Source organism: Drosophila busckii, chromosome X, assembly GCF_011750605.1.
Source record: "Drosophila busckii strain San Diego stock center, stock number 13000-0081.31 chromosome X, ASM1175060v1, whole genome shotgun sequence".
In the NCBI taxonomy this organism is placed as follows: Eukaryota; Metazoa; Arthropoda; class Insecta; order Diptera; family Drosophilidae; genus Drosophila; species Drosophila busckii.
The window spans coordinates 12,769,847-12,791,996 of NC_046608.1; the positions used below are offsets into that span (position 1 = coordinate 12,769,847).

A 22,150-nucleotide genomic window follows, 5' to 3' on the forward strand; every position below is an offset into this window, starting at 1 on the left:
ACAACGCACACTGCGTCGGCCCCCCAAACAAACAAGCCAAGAGCCCAAGAGCCCAAGTGCCCAAGAGCCAACCAAATCGCATAAACAACAGACAGTTGCAAGTGTCGCGTTGAATAAACAAAGTGTAACAAAAAATGTGCGTAATAAATATCGAAAAAATTATAAAAATTAAGTAAAGCATTTAAATTTTGCTGCAACAACAACAACCAACAATTTAATTTGAATTTTTATATTTTTTTTATACTGTGTGTGCGCGCTTAAGTGTTAACGTGTGTGTGTGTGTGTGTGTGGCGGCTTCCTGTGCAACCGGTCGGTGCATTTAACAAGCTTTGCTTGCGCCTTGCACCTGCAGAGCGAGCGTAAGTCGAAACTCGTTTAACAATTTTGAGAGGCTGCTAAACTCGTAAGCAATCAAACAAATAAACAAAGCAAAGCAAAGCAAACAAGCAACAACTTGCAACTTGCAACTTGCTACTGCGCCGCAGCGCTGCAGCAGCAGCAGCAGCCAAATTCTAAGACATTTAACTTTATGGTAAGTAAATTGTGCGCGCTACAAAGTATGCTATAGTTTTTCAAACGCGATACTACTACTATAATTAACATTCAACTGCAGCCAGCGCTGCCAGCGCTAAGTGATTTTAATTGAATGTGGCTTATTATGACAATTAGCCCATAAGGCCAGGCCCAGGCGCATAACCCAAAAAGGCAACACCAAGCTCAAATTATACGATTAGCTTGCAAATTCTGTTTGTAATAGAATATTTAATGTATGCGCGTATGTGTGTGTGTGTGCGTGTGTGTGTGTGTTTGCTTAATTAATAGTTGTGCCCTGGCAGTTAATAACAGTTGGCCTTACTATTGGCATAAAGCAGTTGCATGCCACTGATTAGAGAGCAGCGGAATCATTTGTATTCGAATTAAACTCTTTTTGAATTTTTAATTCCAACGACTAATTACCAAATACATTTTTCAGCAGCAGCTCAAATGTTGTTAGTTGGAATTGCAAGTTGTTTTGCTAATTGTACAAACACATTGAAGTAAAAGCGTTGGCATAAATAATTTAAGCAGCTTAGTTACACTTCAGCATGGCAATTCGCTTGTTTCAACAACAAAATCAACAATGTTTATTGTTAATATATGTTATACAATTGTATACAATTGTTTTAATTAGACAAACATTAGAAAAAAGCAGCTCAGTAAATTTGTTGACCATTTGTTGTTGTTCTTGATTGTTAATTTTATGGTTTTTAAGCAACAAAACGATAAATGTTGTTGAATTGTTGTAATAAATTAGCTGCTGCATTGTTGAACTTAGCAACAAATTTAACAATTGCAATAGATAAACATTGGAGAAAAGCTAATTTCGTCAAAATTTATGCAGCTCTGTAAAGTTGTTGACAATTTGTTGGTGTTGTTGATTGTTGTTGATTTTATGTGTTAAGTAAAGCAACAATATAGCGTTGGAACTAAGAGAAAAGCAACAAAACAAGTTAATATTGTTGAATTGTTGATTGTTGTAATAAATTAGCTGCTGCAGTGCTGAACTCAACAATAAATTCAACAATTGTGGCTAGAACTAAGTTTTTTGCTTAAGTATAAGCAACAAAACAAGTAAATGTTGTTGAATTGTTGATTGTTGTAATAAATTAGCTGAACTCAACAATAAATTCAACAATTGTAGCTTAAAGTTTGTTACATGAGTCGAGTCTAGAAGCTGCAACACTTTGGCAAGTGTTTGGCCCGTTTGTCAATTGGCCACATTGTTTGTATTTGTTGGGCACACTAAAAACGCTGCCAATCAAATTTGCGTGTCTGATATGCTTACCAGCCAACAAATGACAAACTAACAAGCGCAAGCGGCCACTTGCTACTGTTAACAATTGATGCTGCTGCTGCTGCTGCTGCTGCTTCTGATATCGCCTGTTTGGCTTTCAATGCAGCGCGGCACAGAATGTGGCTTAGACCACAACAAAGCGCAGCTGGTAGCAGCTAAGCGAAGCTACACACACAGACATACGCGCTTTCGCTACTGTGTGTGTGTGTGTGTGGGTGTTGGTAAAGTGCAAACCTCAAAAAAGCAACAGCAAGCGGCAAATATTTTGCTTTGCTTTGAAACTAAAAAGCACTAAAAATGCTTTTCAAGTGCCGCTCTCAGCTCACACACACTTGATAGACAGATACACACACACACACACACACACACACATAAGCAGCAAAAGCGCCCAATTGCCTGCGGGACAAACTAAAAAAAAAATAAACAAAAAATTTCATATGATAAAGAAGCAGCAGCAGCAGCAAAGGCAGCAAAGTTTTAAGTGCCTTAAAAAATGTTTTTTATTTATAACATAGTTGTATATAAATTGCAATTTTTTTGTACAGGCCAAGTGCTTGTAAGCAACAACTTTTCTAATCAAATTAACAAACAGAGAGAGTGAGAGAGAGAGAGTGAGTGAGAACGACTGCGACTTGTTGTCTAACAATGAGTGCAAATTATCAAAGTCAATTATGGCGCCACATAAACCAACTGCTTACAAGCTAATGCACACACACACACACACACACACACACATACGCATAATGCTTAACAACATTTGTTGCGTACAAACTTTTGCCCAAGCACAATTTAAAGAGCAGCGCAAGTCAAAGCAACTGACCTTGCCATGCGTATAGCTCGCACTGTGTGTGTGTGTGTGTGTCTGTGTGTGTGTGTGTCTGTGCCTTGATGTGCTTGCCTTCATATTTATTTATAAATACAAACGCAAAAAGTTGCCTGCATAAAACTGAATTACCGGAAATTGGGCAAAATAAAGCAGCAGCAGCCAAAGCAACGAAACTCAAGTGAAAAGTAGCTGGCCAAAAAGTTTTACCTACTTTGCTTGCTCTTTTAGCCAACAACATTTTTATCACACACACACACAGACGCAGACGCCGCCGCGTGAAACTAGCGCGCAAAAAAATGAACATTTTATTTATAACTAAAAAAAAGCAGCAAACTTTTGTCTAAGCGCCAGACAAAGCGCAACAACAACAGAGAGCCCTAACTAAAGCCCAAAGCCTGCGCTGCCAATGACACACAAATTTCACATTTAAATAACAACAATAAACATAAATAAGCTAAGCGCCAAAAAACTGCAACAGCCAATGAGCTAGCAACTTAAAGCGTTGGGCTAAAATATAAATTCAAACACTTATTTAATTTATTATATAATTTAAAATCAAAGCTTTTGTTTCCCTGGGTAAATATTTTATTATTATGCATCGAAAAGTTGTCAAGTGCCTACCGCGAACTAGTGCAATGGCTCAACTCTCTCTTCAAATGCATTAACGCATTTTTATTTGTTCAAGCTTATTAACAAATTTAACTCACCTGCGAATTCAGTAGCTGCAATAAAAAACAAAGTTTAAAACATTAATTAAATGTTAATAATTATACAGTTGTAATAAACTAATATTTTGTGCTTATTGAATAATTTATTATTACTTTTACCTTTTTGTAATTTAAATATTTTATTATAAATAAATAAATAATTAAAAAATGCGTTTTTTTCCACTTATAAGTCGACTGTTCATAAATTCTTTTTAAAAATAAGCAAGCTTATTAATTAAAAAATTGTATATGCAAACAATCAAATTATTGTTTACTTTAATTTTGAATATTAACAATAAAAATAAAAAAAACAAACAGCGCATTAATTTAATTAAAATAATTAGAAATTAGAATTATAATCAGTAATTTTTTATAGCTGCAAATAAAGCGAAAGAAATTAATTTTAAAACAATTCAATTAATAAATTTTATAAATTTACAATTGATCGATTTTAATTTTAATTTTAAATATTTTATGTAATCTTTTTCTTTTATCGTCGACTGTTCATAGTAGACATTAAATAAATAAATGAAAACTTATAAGCAACTTAGGTCTAGATTAGTTGCTTATATAAAATATTGCATTTATCGACTTTGTTATGCATTTATCGACCAAGTGCTAAATATTTAATACAAAAAAAAAAACAAGCTCATTAAATTGTTAGAGTGCAGCAACTTATTTTTTTATTATTATTATTTGTTGCTTTAGCTCAAGCTGCAATTTGTTCAAGTCATTTATATACAAGTTTATTTAATAAGTTTATTTATGTATAGCCAAGCCAGTCTATATATCAATTCAATTTGCAAGCGCATATTGTCAAGTGCTGGCAGTGGCTGAGTGGGTGGTGGGGTGGTTAAAACTATTGAATCAACTGCGGCAGCACACAAAATTTAAATCACAAAAAAAAAAGACAAAAACTTAACTTGAGCTATGCCAAAGTCTCCAAAAACTAAAGATATGCAGGCATATATATAATATATATATATATAGCATATATAGTTAAGAGCAGCATATGGCAAGCAGTTAAAACAGAGTTTGGGGCAGTTGCAACTAAAGCAGAATGTCCAATATACTGACCGAAAACTTTTGCACTAGTATAATGCTATATAGCAATGCATGCATGTGTGTGTGTGTGTGTGTGTGTGTGTGTCTCTAAGTGCGCCTAAGTAGTAAAGTTGAGTTTTTGGTTTTGTTGCTGGTCAGGGAGTTGAGTGTCTAGTTGGCAAGTTGCAAGTTTTTGCTGCATAGGCGCATTGGCCATATAAACAATGTCAAGCCAAGGCTAAAGCAAAAGCAGCACTGCTCATAAACCATATACCATATACAGCAAAGTAAAAGCAACAAACGCAAACACAAACACGAATTCTATTGCCTGTCGAGCTGCTCAAAAATGCAATTTATATGTGCACTTGGCATGTCGTAACCCAAACTGCATCCCGACCAAAAAAAAAAAAAAAAAGCAGTAAGAAAAATATAAAAAATTAAATTTCAAAATAAAAAAAGTAAGTGCACACAGCTTGGCGGCGGCTGCGACGCCATTGAGAATTTATAACAAATGACTTAAGAGCGCCCACTTCACCCCCCGCGCGCGCTTTTGTTCAACGGCTTTGGCTTTGGCTTTGGCTTTGTTTGGCTGGCAGGTGTCAAAAGCAAACTGCAATTACACTGAGCCACAAAGGCAAGTTGCAGAGAACTCAAACACACACACGCGCGCACAATCAGTTGACTTTGCATGTAAAATGATAGCATACTTTCCAGCTGTCCAGACACATGTGTGTGATTGATCATTCGTGCTAAGTGTTTATTGCCTTTGGATAGATGAAGAATGAGCATATTAAAACATACACCCACACACACGCACACACATGCACACTATATTTATATAGAAATTGTATACTTGCGACAAACGACAGCAGCAGCAGGCAAAGTGCAATTAACTGCTAATTAAGACCTCAAATCGTTTAGTTCGCTTAATTGTTACATTTCGTTTGCCTCGAAATGCTTTTAATAGTGACCAACTATTTATGAGCATTGAGTGCTTTGCTTGATTAAACAGCGATAAGTTAAATCAATAGAGAGAGAGAGAGAGAGTAAAGTATTCGTATTTTTTATAAATCAATATTGTTTATATTAAAATAGTGAAAATAATTCTTAGCAAATAGACAAAAAATATGAATTATATTTAATGCTTATTTAATTGAATTTCTTATTAACTTTATGCATTTAATTTAGCAAAATAAACGAACAAAACAGTTGCATTAATTAATAAAAATACAAAATATATAGTGATAGTAATAATATGTAATTGTGCTGCATATTTGTTATTATTTTTTAAGCATAAATACAAAATATAATGCATATTGTTTTGTTAACTATATTTTTACTATAGCAAAATAAATAAAGAAAATATGTAGCTTAGCATAATTAGCTTATAAAAGTAAAAAAAATATATTTATTATACATGAAAAAATTAAATATATATTATATTAAGTAAAAGAAATATTTGAAATTATATTTATATATTACATATATAAGAATATTATCATTTATCAACTGCCTATTGAAGATTCTCCTTTCTACTTAAGGCTAGATGATATATTATTTTTTCTCAATTTAATTCGTTTTTTTGCAAATTCAAAATAAGCGCACTAGAACAAAGCAGCAATTAGTCCCTAAACAAACTATTATGTTTATTAATTGTGTGTGTGTGCTGCAGGCATTCATGATCAAACCAACCTTTAGTAAACAAACAATTTACTAAAAAAATATTTATTTAATTTATTTTATTATTATTTGCTGTTTGCAACTTTAATTTAACAATTTAGTATAAAAATATATATTTTATTATTATTTGCTGCATGCAGCTTTAATTCAACAATTTAGTAAACAAAGAATTTAGCAATTTAGTATAAAATAAGCGCATAAAAAAAGAATATATGTATAAAAATGTTCATTTCATTTATTTTATTATTATTTGCTGTATGCAACAATTTAACAATTTAGTATAAAATATTTATTAAATTTATTTTATTATTATTTGCTGTATGCAGCTTTAATTTAACAATTTAGTATGCAAACAATTTGGTATAAAATATTTATTTAATTTATTTTATTATTATATGCGGTATGCAGCTTTAATTTAACAATTTAGTAAGCAAACAATTTAACAAAAAATATTTATTTAATTTATTATATTCGGTATGCAGCTTTAATTCAACAATTTAGTAAACAAGCTGCTTATAATTTTCGCTAGTAGGCAGCGCATATTTTAATACAAAGCGTATATACTACTTAGTAGCAGCTACAACTTGCTGTTGTTGTTGTTGTTAGACGGATATGGTGTGACTAAAATTGTAATATTGTTGTGGCAATTGAAACTTGGCCTGACAGCGCAGCGTTTAAAAATCGCGTGTGAAACGCATTGCGGGCTAATGCGAAGCTTCAGAGAGCCAAACCATTTTTTATGGTATTTTGCATATGTGATTGAAGTCATTTATTGTTAAGCTCAACATAATATACACACACAAACATACATACATATGTGTGGCATGCGGACTATGCTTTGTTGTAATATATCTAATTTTTTTTTTTTTTGCTTTTGCTGTTCGTTGGGGGCACTTGAACTGCTTTGCGTTGCGCATTCGAATGACCTGCTCAATGTGCACTCCTGGGCTGGGCTGGGCTGAGCTACTACTTAATAATTCAATTCATAGGCTCAGCACAGCTCTGAGCAGCGCATTTGCAGTCACAGTCACGAGTGCGAGCAAAAGTAACGCAGACAATTTTCGGCTACAGCTTCAGCTCTCCAGCTATGTTTTCATTTTTTATTTCATTTCGCTTGTGGGCTGCGCGCGCGTTTGTTCAATTTTCCACCTGCCGCAAACAAACAAAAAAAAATAAAATATAAAAAAAAAAATGCGCGCGCAAAAAACAAAACACACACAAAAATGTACCGAAATGCTTTTGTTGACTTTTATGTATATTTTTCGTATTTTGTATTTTTCTTGCCTGCGCTTTTTTTTTTTATTATTATTATTATTATTATTTTGCTGTTTGCCTTCATTTGCATATAAAATTTTTATGTTTTGTCCGAGAGCGTTTATTTGCTTTGGCTTTTGGACAAGCCGCAGCGCACATTGCAATTGCTAACACACACAAACACACACACGCATATAGAGACAGTTGCTATTGCTGTCTCGCTCGCACATATTTTGATGTACTTACTTTGCCACATTGAGCTTTGCGGTCATGCCTAATGCAAATAAACAGCTACAACTGCAAAAAGTACACACGCACACACGCACACACACACACATGCACAGTGGGTTTTGCTTTGCTGCATAAAAACTAAACAAATTGAGCTAAGCCTCTAACTCTTTGCTTTACAGCATTATTTATTTAAATTTTATTTAAATAAGCAGCTAAATATTTAAAAATACTAAACAAAATATAGAATGATTTAAATATTTTTATATATAAATTTGTATTTTTCATTATTCAAAAATCTTACAAATTTAGCAGCATGCCTTCTAAGCATTAAAAAACTAAATATGTTAAAAAATAAATGAACATTAAAGATTTGACCCACTGTATAAGTAATACAAATTCTTTTGTCATCTTAAGCGCTTATACAATTTCAAATCAGATTAGCGACTAAGCCAAAAATTCGCGTTGCTTTTTTAACATTATTTATTGGTAATTTTTTTCAGCAGCAATTCCTAAATATTTATAAACTGGCGCTTTAAATAAAGAAAAGAATGAATGATTTAAATTTTTCATGAAATTTGTATTTAATCATTATTCAAAAATCTTACAAATTTAGCAGCAATGCTCTAAGCATTTAAATTAAATATGTAAAAATAAGTAAAATAAATGTTTTGACACACTGTATATAATACTAAAATTTTTGTATTTAAAGCGCTCATAAAATTCAAATCAATTAGACGAAACCGCAAATTCTTTTTAATTTTGTTAGCAGCAATAAATATTGAAAAATATTTTTGTATATGCTCTGCCCACTGTGCGAATTTTTATACATCTTTGTCTATCTCTATGTATCTAACATTTGGCACTAGCGTTGCCCCAACGCAGTTTGTCTTCATTTCGTTCACAAAAACTCGAAATTTTGCGTTGCTTTTCTTTTCTTTTATTTTGTTTTTTTTTTTAGTTTGCTCATGTTTTATTTTGCGCACATTATGGCAAATCATTTTATGCGCAACGCACACAGGCAAACAAAACTATAACGTTAATGTAGCTACACACACACACACACACAGACAGACAGCCGCCATTGTTGAGCAAAGTTAAGCCGCAACGAAGCCAAATAGAAAAAAAAAGGACAATACCTGCAATAGATAAAAATAGGCTGGCTTGGTATTTTAATAGCTTAAGCATAAATTTAGTTGCTGCAAAAAATGCCAATGGAGAAAATATTATTTTAGAAAAAGATTTTGGGCCGCAGCTATGCTTTGATTTAATTCTATACCCAACTTATAATTTAAATAAAATTTTAAAACTACAACTACTACAATAATTTATGGATTTTATGCAGGTAGTAAAATATTTTGTTAAAGCTAAAGGTAAACTGTGCTAAATCCTTTTTGTAGCTCAGTTAAGTTTCAGAACTAATCATATATGTTTAATTTAGTTATGATAAATTTATAAATCAAAGCGTTGAAGCAACTGCAGCCTAAATTTCTAAAAAATGCAGCTCTGCTAAATTTTGCTTATATTTATTTTATGCTTGGCAGGCTTCAGCTTCATATCAAGTGGTTATTGCCTAATGCAATCTGAACGCTTGAGAACTGAGTTTGTATTAGTGGCTAAGGCTAAACGTGGTTTATTGAATTCGCTATTAGGCCAAAATGCCAAACACCTCCAAACGAAATTAATTGTACATCTCATTAAGCAGGAGCAGGAGCAGCAGCTCAGGCCAAGGCTGCGGCACGACGAAAAATTTCGTTGCATACTTTGTGGCGCGCTGAATATTTTTCCCTTTTTTGTCATTTAGTTTGGCAGCTGGTGCTGCTGTTGTAATTGCGGCTCGACCAGCAAATCAAATTGCACATGAGCAGCGCTTAGCTAAGCCGCAGCGCCACGCCCATGTGCGCATGTGGGCGTTTCGCTCAAGAAATTTGGCAATTGGTTTATAGCGTTGAGCAAATTCAATTTATGCGAAAATTGCTCACACACTCACACACACACACATACACACACAAATGTGCATACTTAGGCATGTTAATTTAGTTATGCTTAAGTATTAAAAAGAGATTTTTAAGCTCATTGAGTCAAAAAACTTTGCGAGGCCGCAGCTTAAAAACTTTTACCACACACACACACACAGCAAGCCATAAGACATGCTCTTATGTGTGTGTGTGATAAGCGCTCTCGCTCGCTGCTAGCGAGAAAACTATTTAGGAAATTTGTTTTAAGTTTGATTAAAATTATAACAAGTAACCCAAAGGACTGAAGACTTCAAGTCTTGCGCTCTCTCTCTCTCTCTCTCTCTCTCGCTTGCTGCTTCTCTTTCTAACACTGTCTGCCTTTGGCTTCTGGCTGGCTGGCAAATTAGTTGCCCATGTGCTTTGGCATTGAAAATGCTTCCAACATAGTTGAGAACAGCTTGTGAACTCTACAGACAAAACAAAGCAAATTAGTAAGAAAGAAAAAAACTGACCCAGGCGCCAACATGGCATACATTCATTTATTTATTCACTCGCTCGCTCACTCACTCACTCATTCGTGCATTCATTCATTCATTCATTCATGCCAACATTCGTTCCACATTCGTTTTGTTTGCTCCTCGCAGCGTCTACTGCGGTCCAAGTTGAGTCTACACTTAAATCAATTTAAGCGTTTACAGTCAGTTGAGCCTTTTGTGTGTGTCACACACACATACGTCGAGCCATTAAAGATGTGTGCGTGAGCCTGTTTTATTTATCAAATTACATTTGCTTTTGGCTTGACTTACATTAGGCTAAGCCGCTAATGAAATCCAAGCCCAGAACTTTTCCTGTGCTAAAGTTTGCAGCTAAAATCAACGTTTTGTTTTATTAACACATTTTTAACATTAATACTTTGAAATTCATTAAAAAAGTTTCAAATGTAATAACAATAGGCGTTATAATTAAAACAAAGCGCTTAGTATAGAAATTATGATGCATAAGCAAAAATGTGAATTAATTACAAAATTTATATATTATATATATTAAAGAAATTATTTAAAAAAATAGTTAATAAATAATGCAGCTAATTTTTAAATTAAAAAATAATAAATTCAAAAAATCAATTTAAGTAAAAAATAAATAAATATGTTATAAGTGCAATTAATTAAATATTTTTTAATATATGCATAAAATGCATTAAAAATATACAAAGCTGAATTATATTGAAAAATAATAAATAAAATAAAAAAATATGCATTGCAATTAATTAAATATTTTTTAGTTTATGCATTATTAATATTATTAGTAAAAAAAATGTATATAAATCTAAAGCTAACAATTGACGACTTGCTATAAAAATATATTTTTTTTTGTTAGTATTTAATGCAATAATGACAATATTGGTGCGAAGCAATGAGCAACGAATAATCGATACACGACAATCGATAGCAACCTTTTGCCTTTTGTTAAGTTTAGCTTAAGCAGCTAAACAAATTTAATAATACGAGCTTGCCTTACTTATTTGCGTTAAGCTCACGTTGTCATCCTTAGCAAATGTTTGAAAGTCAGTCACACACACACATAGACACACACACACACACACACACATACAGTCACACACACATTTGTCTGCAACCAAAACCAAAAGCCCCCGAATTATGCAGACACTTAAATATGCCATAAAATTATTTGAATTCGGCAACAACAACAACAACAACGAACTGAGCAACTGCCAGGGCCTGGGCCTGGGCCTGCATTTATATTTGGTAATACCCTGTAGGCCGCTGCGTCTATTGTTATTGCTATTGCTTATTGTTAAACAAAAGCAACTACAAATGGTATCTTAACGTTGGGCGCACAATACGAAACAATTTTTTTGCGCTTTGGTTTGTTTGTGTGTTCTGCGCTTAAAAAGTTGGTCAGCAGCTGCTCGCTGTATGTGTGTGTGTGTGTGCGTTAGCCATTTTGCGCTGCTTGTTGTTTATAAATTCATATTCATTCGCAATCAGCATCAGTCGCTAGCTGCAAATGTTTGTGCACATTTTTTATATTTTATTATATTTTTTTTACATGTGTTGGGCGCTTTGCATAAAACATTTGACTTAATAAGACTACGCAGCTTAGCAGCCTGTAGCTTAACCCTTGCCCAATTGTTGTGTGTTGATTAAATTGCAATATGCGTTATGTGCTGCTGCTGCTGCTAACCAAAGCGTTTAAATTTTATTAAATATGCAATCGAGTGTGTGCGTGCGAGCGTGTGGCGTGAAATTTGCTGCAGCTGTTCTGGTTCTCGTTCTCGTTCTGTTGTTGCACGTGGCACGCGTTGCTGGATTCGCGGCTGCTGCATAAACAAGCACAATGAGCGTTAAGCATGCGCCACATACCAACGCCCAACACAACGATTGTCACAATTGTTAAATATTTATAATAATAGAGTTTTTATTGCACGCCCACGCCCATGCCACGCCCACGCAGCAGCAGCAGCAGCGAACCATGCACAATGGCGCATTTCCGTTTAAACTGTTACAGTTGCCACACCCACTGCAACAAATTGAAAAACATTTATTTGCTTAAATACGTCAAGCTATATAAATATAAACTTTTTTTTTGTGTGTGTAATTTTTTATTTATGCAAATAAATTTTATTTGCATTTTAATTGTTTTTATTTGAGTTTGAGTTTTTTTTTTTGTTGGTACACAATAAAAATAAAAGCTATAATACTACTACACACGTGTCAACATTTCAGTTGCTTTTTGTTGTTGTTGTTGTTGTTGTTTGTCATACGCCCCCGCAACAAATTTTAATTTGCCATAGTTCGCTCATTGTTGTTGGCGAAAAATAAACTTAACTGTCTGTTTTGCGGTTGTTATAATGAATATGTATATTTTATGTACAACATATTTTGTGGCACACACACACAGAGAGAGAGAGAAGCAACGAACATCATCAATTGGTTTTTGCATTGCTGTTGCATGTGGTTCATTTGAGGCGTAGACTCGTAGGCGTGTCATATTTATTATCTAGAGACCTGTGTCTATTTTTGTTAACTGTCTGTCTCGCTGTCTTTGTGTGCGTATCACATGACGCAGTAGATTGGCTCGACTACGTGGCTAAGACCAGAAGCCTCGTTGCATAATAAGCTTAGCAGTTGGCATTGAGCATGGCCAGGAAATTTATGGAGAAAGGCAAAATAAATAGGCTTAGAGCACCTTTTAATTAAAACAAGTCAAGCCCCATGAGTGCGACTAGTATATACACTTTGTTTGGCTGCAGTTTCAGACGACTACGGTATACACTTTGCTTGGCACAAAACAAAACTTTTTTAGGTAGAACTACACTTTGTTTGCTTCTTCAACTATTAAATACACTTTGTTGAGCTTTTACCATTGCTTGCCTAACTATAAAATACACTTTTTTAATTACGACTACACTATACGCTTTGTTTTGCAATATTTGATTGCATACATTGACATTACAACTTTTATATATTTAATTGCTCAACTGCTAAATACACTTTATGCATTACAACTACAATATACACTTAGTTTGGCTTGAGTTGGCATTTTAGCAATTACATATATGCTTGCTCAACTATAAAACACACTTGTTTGATTGCAACTGCAATACACTATAGAATTTATAGCTTACTCAACTATTTAATACACTTTTTTGATTGCAACTACAGCTTATACTTTCAATCGTTACATATTGCTTGCCCAACTATTAAATACATTTTTTTTCAATTAATTGGTATTTGCCTAGTAGTCTACTTCACTTTTCAAATCTCTGAAATTAGCTTTAGAAGCATTCCATTCCGTTATGGCTCTTGACTATCATTAAACCCACACACAGCCGAATGTATAATTGTCTAGTTAAAAATTACTGAGCACAATGCACACACACACACACAGCTAAAATATTTCAACTCGAAAGAGCAGCAGCGTGCACGTTGCCCCCAAAACAAATACACGTGCCCATAAATACGCTTTACGGGTATGCGGCGCTTATAATGAAGTTAAAGCCATTAAAGCCAAATTGACCGCAGCTGCAACAAGATATTGCAGTTTTGATTTTACCAATTGCAGCAGACAAAGCCATGTGAGCAGAGCTTTGTGCACTAGGGTTGCCAACGACAAGCAATAAAGTAAAATAGAAGAGACTAAAAAATAAGTCAAGAGCAACAGGCATTATAATATTTATAAATTTAAAATAAAAATTATTATACGCAGAGCATTTTAAAAATTTGAATTTGAATTAACTTAATTCTAGTTTTTTGATTGACTTTGATTCAAATTTAAAAAGCAAAAATTTAAATCTAAAAATATATATGAAAGTTATAAAATTTAAAAAAAAAATTTATTTTTTAATTATTGTTATTCTAAAAAAATAAAATTATATATTTTTTAAATAGCAAATTTAATAAAAAGATTATTTTCTATATCGTGCATTATCATAATTAAAATCAAAAATTATGGATTTTTATTATTATTTATTTTTTATTTTTTCTAATTTATTTTTTTAATATTTATGCATTTTATTTTATTTTTCAATTTTAATTATTTGACAGTTCAAATCAATTGTCTGTCAGCGAGAAAAAACGCTAAGGTGGCAACACTGGTGGCGAGTGCAGACTAAAATTGAATCTAATGTACGCGCATTAATTGCATAACCGATATGAACGTGCCAGTTAGCCAGTTAGGCAGCAAAAAGCCTAAAATGTTGATGATGTTGCTGCTGCTGCTGCTGCTGGCAAATGCAACAAGTTCGCGGCAGCGGCAACTGCTGCTCATAATGATGTTGCTGCTGAACTGATGATGATTAATAGGGGATAGGGGGGCAACAAAAACTTGTGCGTTCATATGTGTGTGTGTGTGTGTGTGTGTGTGAGTGAGGCGCAACAAATTGAAAAGCCCATAAAACACTCAATTTATTTAAATTGCATGTGATTGACAATCGAAACGTCGCCGCCTCCTTTGTCCTCGCCCCCAATCATAATAAATTTCGCAAGCTTCAGCGTTTTGTTTTTTTTTTAACAATTTTATTTTATTCATGCATTTGCACATGGCAAGAAATCAAAAGGTGTTGGCTTCTCACACTCTCACTGCCACTCTCACTCCCAATCTCTCGCTTTCTTTTGGCGTCTGATTAGCCAAACAGGACACGTACTGCATGGCAAAGCAAATGGCAGCAAAAAAAGAATTGAATGTGGCTTGACAATCAAAGCAAACATTGTTGACAATTTGCCACAAGCAGCGCTCGCACCTTTAGATACTCTATGAATTTAAATATAAATCGTATGAAGGACACATTTTAATTAAATTAAAAATATTTAAAAAAATATTTATATATATAATATACATTAATTGCACGCTATAAGCTCAAAATAATTTTTTTTAAATAAAACAAGCTACAAAGCTTTACTTGAATTTCAGCAGCTCATAAATATTTAATATATTAATTATAAGAAAGTTTTTTCCACGTCTTCAGTCAATCAATAAGCTGTTAAGCTTTGATAATAAAGAACTATAAAAATGTCATTTATGTCATAAAAAAAGACGCAAGTTGGTCTAACACTTGTAAAATAATTAAATAAACATAAGAAAAGCTACATTTATATGCCAAAAAAATATAAATTAAATTGTTAAGAATATTTTAACAAAGCCAGAATTAAATTTTAAATTTTTGAATTTATTTTTATATTATAGCATATAATTTTACTCAACTCAACTTAATGAATAAATAAAATATAAACGTGCATATAAATTTATATATCATCAATAAATATTTTTGCATAGCCCATTTACTGGATAAGCTTAGCTTAAGCTTAAGCTTATTTAGACTTAAACTACATAAAAAACTTAACTTGGCAACTGTCGAATTGTTTGCCAATTGAAAATCGACAACTGCAGCGTCTGTAGTTGAAGCTTGAGCTTGAGTTCATAATCAACATTTTTTTTTTGATAATGGAGCTGGGGGGGGGCGTGTTTGGCGGCCTCGGGGCAAAAAGCATGAGAGCGCTCTCTACGCTTTGCATTTGTCATAAACATAACTCAGCAATTGCCCACGCCCCAGTGCGCCCACGTACGCCCATCAATTGTCGTTTTTATCAGCGTTCCAAGCGTCGTATTCGTAATTTTTTGGCTTCTGTTGCGACCCGCCCCCCCTGCCACAGCGAATAAGTGAGCGTCGCGTCGCGTCGCGTCGCATATTTTGTATGCTGTATTACGTATTATTGACGCACGATCTGTTCCCCTTTTGACTACGCCGCTGCGTATCGTGGCTGTTGCCTCAGCATTGACGCATTTAAATTTTTAAAATTTGTTGTTGTTGTCTTTTTTATTTTCACTTATTTTTATCGCTGCTTTCTTTTAGCGCGCTGCTGTTTCCTTTTTGTCGCCTTCGCAACAATTGCCGTCCGGCCAGCCGCCAGTGCGATTTTAACTTAAAGCTTTAAATGCTTTTGCCTGCGTGGGCAATTAAAGTCGCAGTCGCTGCCTCAGTCGCAGTCGCAGTCGCAGTCGCAGCCTCAACTTAAATACCAAATGCCGAACACTGTTGCTTTTGTTTGTCTTGCTTGTTTGTCTTTGTGTGCGTGTGTGTGTGTGTGGGCTCATGAGTTAAAGGCAACCGATTTCAACTTCAAAGCTTTGCCAGGTTTTGTTTTTCTTGTTGCTGTTTACTCACTCAGCTTTCAGCATTTCTGCTGTATGTGTGTGTGTGTGTGTGTGTGTGTGTGTGGCCAGAAAATGTCAAAATCAGAACAATAACTTGCCAGACAGTTAGAGTAACTTAAAAAATATATACATATTGTATAATAAGAAAAGCCGCAAAATATGCAAAAAGTCTCTCACTCGGCCTTGGCTAAATTATTACGTTTTGCTTTTAAGTGCAGTCATAACTATTCATTTGCTTGTGTTGCCTGCCTGCCTTTTTATATTTTATATTTCTGTGGGCTTAAAAACTGTCAAATGCAAAAATTGAGCGCGCATGAAAATTTCATTGCCTGCTTTTAGGCTGTCCAAACTAAAAACAAGTTGCCAGAGCTCTCAAGCAGCAGCAGCCAACAGCAGCAGCCAGCACAGAGATTTGCTACATTTTTAGCACAAACATATAGCGTATATATATATATATTTGTAGATATGTATGAAAATTTAGAGCAAGCCTCAAAGGGTTGATAAAAGCAACACACACATACAGCGAGAGAGACACACACACACACACACACAGCATAGCAGGCAGCTGGCTGGCTGGCTCAGCAAACAAACAGAGCGTCAGAGTCAGCGTCAGCGCCAGCGCCAGCTCTGGCTACAGTCCCCAAGCCAACGAAGGCGCATAAATTTGTCGAGCAATCCAAACCAAAAACCAACTGCCTTGGCTACTTTTGCCTAGCGCTAGAGCTAGAGCTAGAGCATGTTGCTCTATTTGTCAGCTCGTGAAACAATCATAACTTCCTCTGCTGCTTTTTTTTTTTTGCATTGCTCGTTTTGTTTGTTTTTTTTTTTTACAGAGAGAGAAATACGCATGTAACACGCTGGTTACAACGTATTGCGTGCTGCATACATTTGTTAGGCTATTTGCACACACGCCCCCTACGCCCCTCAATACATTGCAATGTGTCTGTGTGTGTGTGAAAAATTCATTGAATCATGCCAGAGCGAGTGCGAGTGCGAGCACGAGCGATGCTCTGTAGTCAGCCCCAGATAGCAAACAGCAGCAAACATTTTTGGCTTACCGCGTACCCCAACCCCGCCCCGCCCCCCTAGCCCGCCTAGAGTGTCACGCACGCCAGCAGCTTGTGCGTGCCTTGTGCATTAGTTGGACTGTTGAAATATTGCGTATACGCAACGCATTTGCGTGCCTGCTTCTCAGCCCCGCTCAACGCTCGTCGCGTTCTTCAAAGCAAAAACTAACGCCAACGCCTTATCAGCAGACACACACACACACACGCACACACAGAGACATACCAACGGAAGCACATAACAATTTTTGATTTCCTAGTCATGCTCTCAATTATTAATGAGCCACAGATACATAAAATTACTTGGGCACTGCTCTTTATGCTCATATCCTGTTGGCCAGCGCTAAAGCCGAGTGCTCTCACTCTCTCTCTATCTCTTTCTCTTTCTCTGTTTGACTGCAAATCCCACAGCTAATGCCACCACAAAAGTCATAATAAACATGTCCGGCATTAAGTAGAAGATGCCACACAGCAGAGAAAATACAAAAAGCAAAAGGCACAAGCGTCAGCAAAGACGATTTGACGTATGTGCAGCGAGGTTTCAATTTAAGGCTTTAAAGCGTTGGCTCTTAGCTTAACAGCAGTCTGTAGATAACATGAGAGCTACTAGAGTCTGCTATTAACATAACATAGTAATGTTGTGAGCATTAGAACATTCGACAATGTGAATGTAGCGCGCTCTTCTAACATAACAGAATGCTGTTAAGTGAGTAGTGCGCTTTTCTAACATAACATAATGCTGTTAGCTTAACATATGTTAAATTTTGCTTATAACAAAACATACCAGAATGCTTTTCACTTAAACTCTTGACTCTAAACAACTTAGCAGCGCTGGATTAACAGACATAACATAACAGAATGCTGTTATTTTTTTTATAAGCAAAAATTGTTGGGCAAAAATAAACTATGTTAAACATATATTTTAGTTTAGCAGCTTTAAACTTATTTGATAGATGTTAACAACTTAGCAGCGCTGGCTTAAGAGATGTAACATAACATAACAGCATACTGTTAACTTTTTAATAAGCAAAAATGACTGGGAAAAAAATTACTTAACAGCTTTGCAGTTTCTTCTCATAGAATGCGTTCTCGTAAATAAACTTCTGCAAGCTTAACATAATGCTGTTAACTTTTTTTCTAGCACACAAATTGTTAAAAAAAAATAAACTTACACGATATGTATTAATAGCTAAGCTGCGTGTTCATCTTGCTTAACAGCATTATGTTAACTTTTTTACAACAAACAAAATTTTAAATAGAAGTAAACTACTTACCAGAGCTTTCAAGTTGCATAATAAGACGCCGTCAAATTTTTTCTAAAAGCAAAAAAATACAATTATTACAAATATGTTAACAACTTAGCAGCGTTTTCTTATAAAATGTAAAAAGTAAGCAGCATAACAATTTAGCTGCTACTTTTTATAGCTTAACAGAATAATGTTAATTTTTTATATTAAAGAAAAGAAAATAAAAAGTAAACTTCATGTTAACAACTTTGCAGCTTTATCTGTTAACTGTAACTTTAACTCATATGCGAGTTATGTTAACAACAGCCTAAGTTGCTTAAATCAATAAAGCAGCTGAATTTTAAAGCACTACAGTGAACACTGGCGCGCTATGCTTAATAATCAATATGATTTTCATTCGCTGCTCTCTTTTGTTGCTTCGCATTCGCGCTCAGTCATATTAAATTATGCCTTAGTAGCTTTTAAATGCCTCAAGCTCTGGTTGATTATTTAAAACTCTGACATAAATCAATCAAAAAATGATGCAAGTAATTTATAACAGCGCGCGCTTTAAAGTGCGAGAGAGAGAGAGAGAGAGAGAGAGAGAGAGAGAGCGAGAGTGAGTGAGTGGGTGGAGTGACTAGCTCAGAGTGTCGCAGGCGAGTGAGGCGCATAAAAATTAATAATTCATTTTGCAAACGAAACACAAAATACCAAAAATAAAAAAAAAAAAAAGAGAGAGAAAAGTTTTTCGGTAACGCCCGGCGGCCGTTTGTTTTGGCATTTATATTCATCAAAATATTTTTCATTGCCTTATTTTCCGCATGGTTATTATTATTATTTTGTGCTTTTAAATAATATTTTGGTTTTTTTTTTTTGCGTTTTTTGTTGCTTCAACGTGCTCTGTGGCTGTGTGAAAGCGACGTGACATAATTAGCTAGGCGTGGCTCAGTGGGCGTAAAATATTAATTTCCACTTAAATGAAAAATTATGCTCAATTTCAGCAAAATTTATGGAGCAACAGCCGCTGCTCCAACACCAACAGCAACACCAACAGCAACGCCAAGCTAAATAACGAAACTTGCAGGGACGGCTGAGCAAATAAATTTTTGCACATAAATCTCGTAGTGCTAATAACAATAACAATAATAATCATCAAGCGGAATGACAGGCGGGGTAAGGTGGGGTGGGGTGGCTCGTGGGGCGTTGACGAGACAGGCATTTATGTTATTGTGCCACGCCCCGCCCTCACTAGGTAGTAAAGGCGTCAAATTGTTAGCGATTACAATTTTTGTGTTATTAATTAGATGCCATATTTTTGCAACTGCGTGTGTGTGTGTGTGTGTGTGTGTGTGTAGCTGCTAATGTGCGTGGGATTAGTGCATTTTTGGAATGCATTTAATTCAGCTGAGCTTGTCATTGATTTGATTACAAATGAGTGCACTCAATTGAGCTTTTGGCTTTAAATGCATTTGAATTTAAGCGCACGCCTGACTGACACTTTGAATTGAATTATTTAACTGTTTATATGCAAAAATTCATGAAAGCGCCTCTCTTTGCGCTTCTCATAAGACCAAAAGTGTTAATCAACAATAAATTATTATTTAACTACTAAATTTTAATCATTTTATTTGCCTTTAAGCTAATAATTGTAGCACTGTTAACTAACAGCGACGTTCTTTGCGCTTCTCGTTAAGCCAAATGGGTTAATTAAGCAACAATAAATAATTATTTATATAATAAATGTAATAATTGCTGAATATTGTAGCACTGTTAACTAACAGCGACGCTCTTTGCGCTTCTCGTTAAGCCAAATAGGTTAATTAAGCAACAATAAATAATTATTTATATAATAAATGTAATAATTGCTGATGATTGTAGCACTGTTAAGTAACAGCGACGCTCTTTGCGCTTCTCATTAAGCCAAAAGTGTCAATTCATCAATACATGGCTAATAATATTTATATAAATGCTAGTTTAAATATAAAAATTCTTTAAGTTAATAATTATAGCATATAGCGCTTCTCATATGGCCAACTTGTAATTTAATACAAAATTAAATTGACTCACTGTTAACAACACTGTTAGCTTACATGCGCCTCTCTTTGCGCTGCTCATAATGCCAAAAGTGCCAATTACTTAACACCTGACTAATATATACATATATATTGATATTGCACAATTTTATTTGTGCAAACATTTTAACTTTTTATTTACACACACACACACACAGAAACACTGCTGCAACTTTTTGCCACACACAATATTTTTGTTTGCTTTGGAAAAATAAAATATATACAAAAATTTCTGCTGTTTGTGCAGTTCTTGCAATTTTTTTTCTTCGCTTTATTTTGACGCTGGGCAAATGAAATCAATTTTTGGTTAACACACACAGTAGTGTGTGTGTGTGTGTGTGTGTGTAATTGTTGCTGGCTGTCAATTTACTTTGAATGTTATTTGAAGTTGCTTGTTTTTTAACTCTATTTGTCGGCCGACGCCATTTTAGCAGCATAAATATTGATTTTAGCATTGTTATTTATATTTATCTTTTACTCTACTCTCTATCGTTGCAGGTGAGTTGTGGATTTACATGCTGTTGAAAATTAAAGCCGCCGTAAGTTAAGCACATGGATTTGAGTAGGCCACTCACTCTATATATATATATATATATATATATAGAGGCAGGCCAACTAGTCGCTCATTCACTTACAAGAGCAAATAAAACAAAACAAAAACCGAATACTTATAATTATGAAATGCTCTGGCTCTCTGGGCTTGAAAATTTTTAATTAAAGTGCCCAGGCAGGCAACCTGAGCAAAAAAGGCAAATGCCAAAAAAAAAAACATAGAATATGAATTTGAGTTGCTTAAGTTTGTGTGTGTGTGTGTGTGGGCGTGTGCACTATGCTGTCAAATCGAGAAACGTTAATGCAGCGCAGAGCTTGGCACAGTTTTCTTATTTCATTTTTTTTTTACCACTGTGGGTGTTTTGCTTATTGAAGCACTTTCTGCCTTAATGCCTGCCTAATTGAAAGTTGAAAAACCAAAAAAATTACAGCTTTGCAAAAAAAAAAAGAAGAGTGTGCACACCACAAATAATAAGTAGAAGTAGCAGCAGCAAAAGGTACGAAAGCAACAGAACGGAATCAGTAAAAGTTAAAGCAAAGGCAGGGCCAGGCAACTATTTTGTAAAGTTCTTTTTTTGTAGCCACAGAGCTTAAGCCCAACAGCACACTGCGCTATTGAGTAGAAAAATGCCAAGGCAAAAGCAAAAAACACACACACATACAAGTGCAGTTAGCAAATGTGTGAATGAGAAGCATGTCGGACACTAGACGCTCAGGCTCGGCTCGCAAACCTTTGTTGGCCCAAGTGTATGCCGCCGTTTCCACTCTCTTGCTCGCTTTTGTGACTGTGGCTTATCTTTAGCAGCAGCATGTGCAATCAAAGACGCCTCACAGCAGCAGCAGCAGCAGTCGCAGCAGCTCATTGAGGTCAGCCTAAGCGTAAGCGAGAGTGAGAGTTTGAGAGCGTGAGCGAGCGTAGCGTAAGATAGCCAAAGCACAATCGAGCTAACAATTCTAGTAGTGAGTGTTGAGTGTAATGCATGAGCACACAGTGCTGCCAGCTTAGCTAATTTCTAGCTAAATATAT

At 34.8% G+C, this 22,150-nt stretch overlaps 1 protein-coding gene across 1 annotated transcript in view; it reads left to right on the forward strand.

The window, feature by feature from the left end:
- Window positions 1-262: 262 nt before the first annotated feature.
- LOC108606873 (irregular chiasm C-roughest protein) overlaps window positions 263-22,150 on the forward strand; it is a 49,543-nt gene continuing 27,655 nt past the window's right edge. The window contains exon 1 of the mRNA XM_017997396.2: window positions 263-532. The gene's annotated coding sequence lies outside the window, so the exon portion shown is untranslated. The remainder of the gene's footprint in view (window positions 533-22,150) is intronic.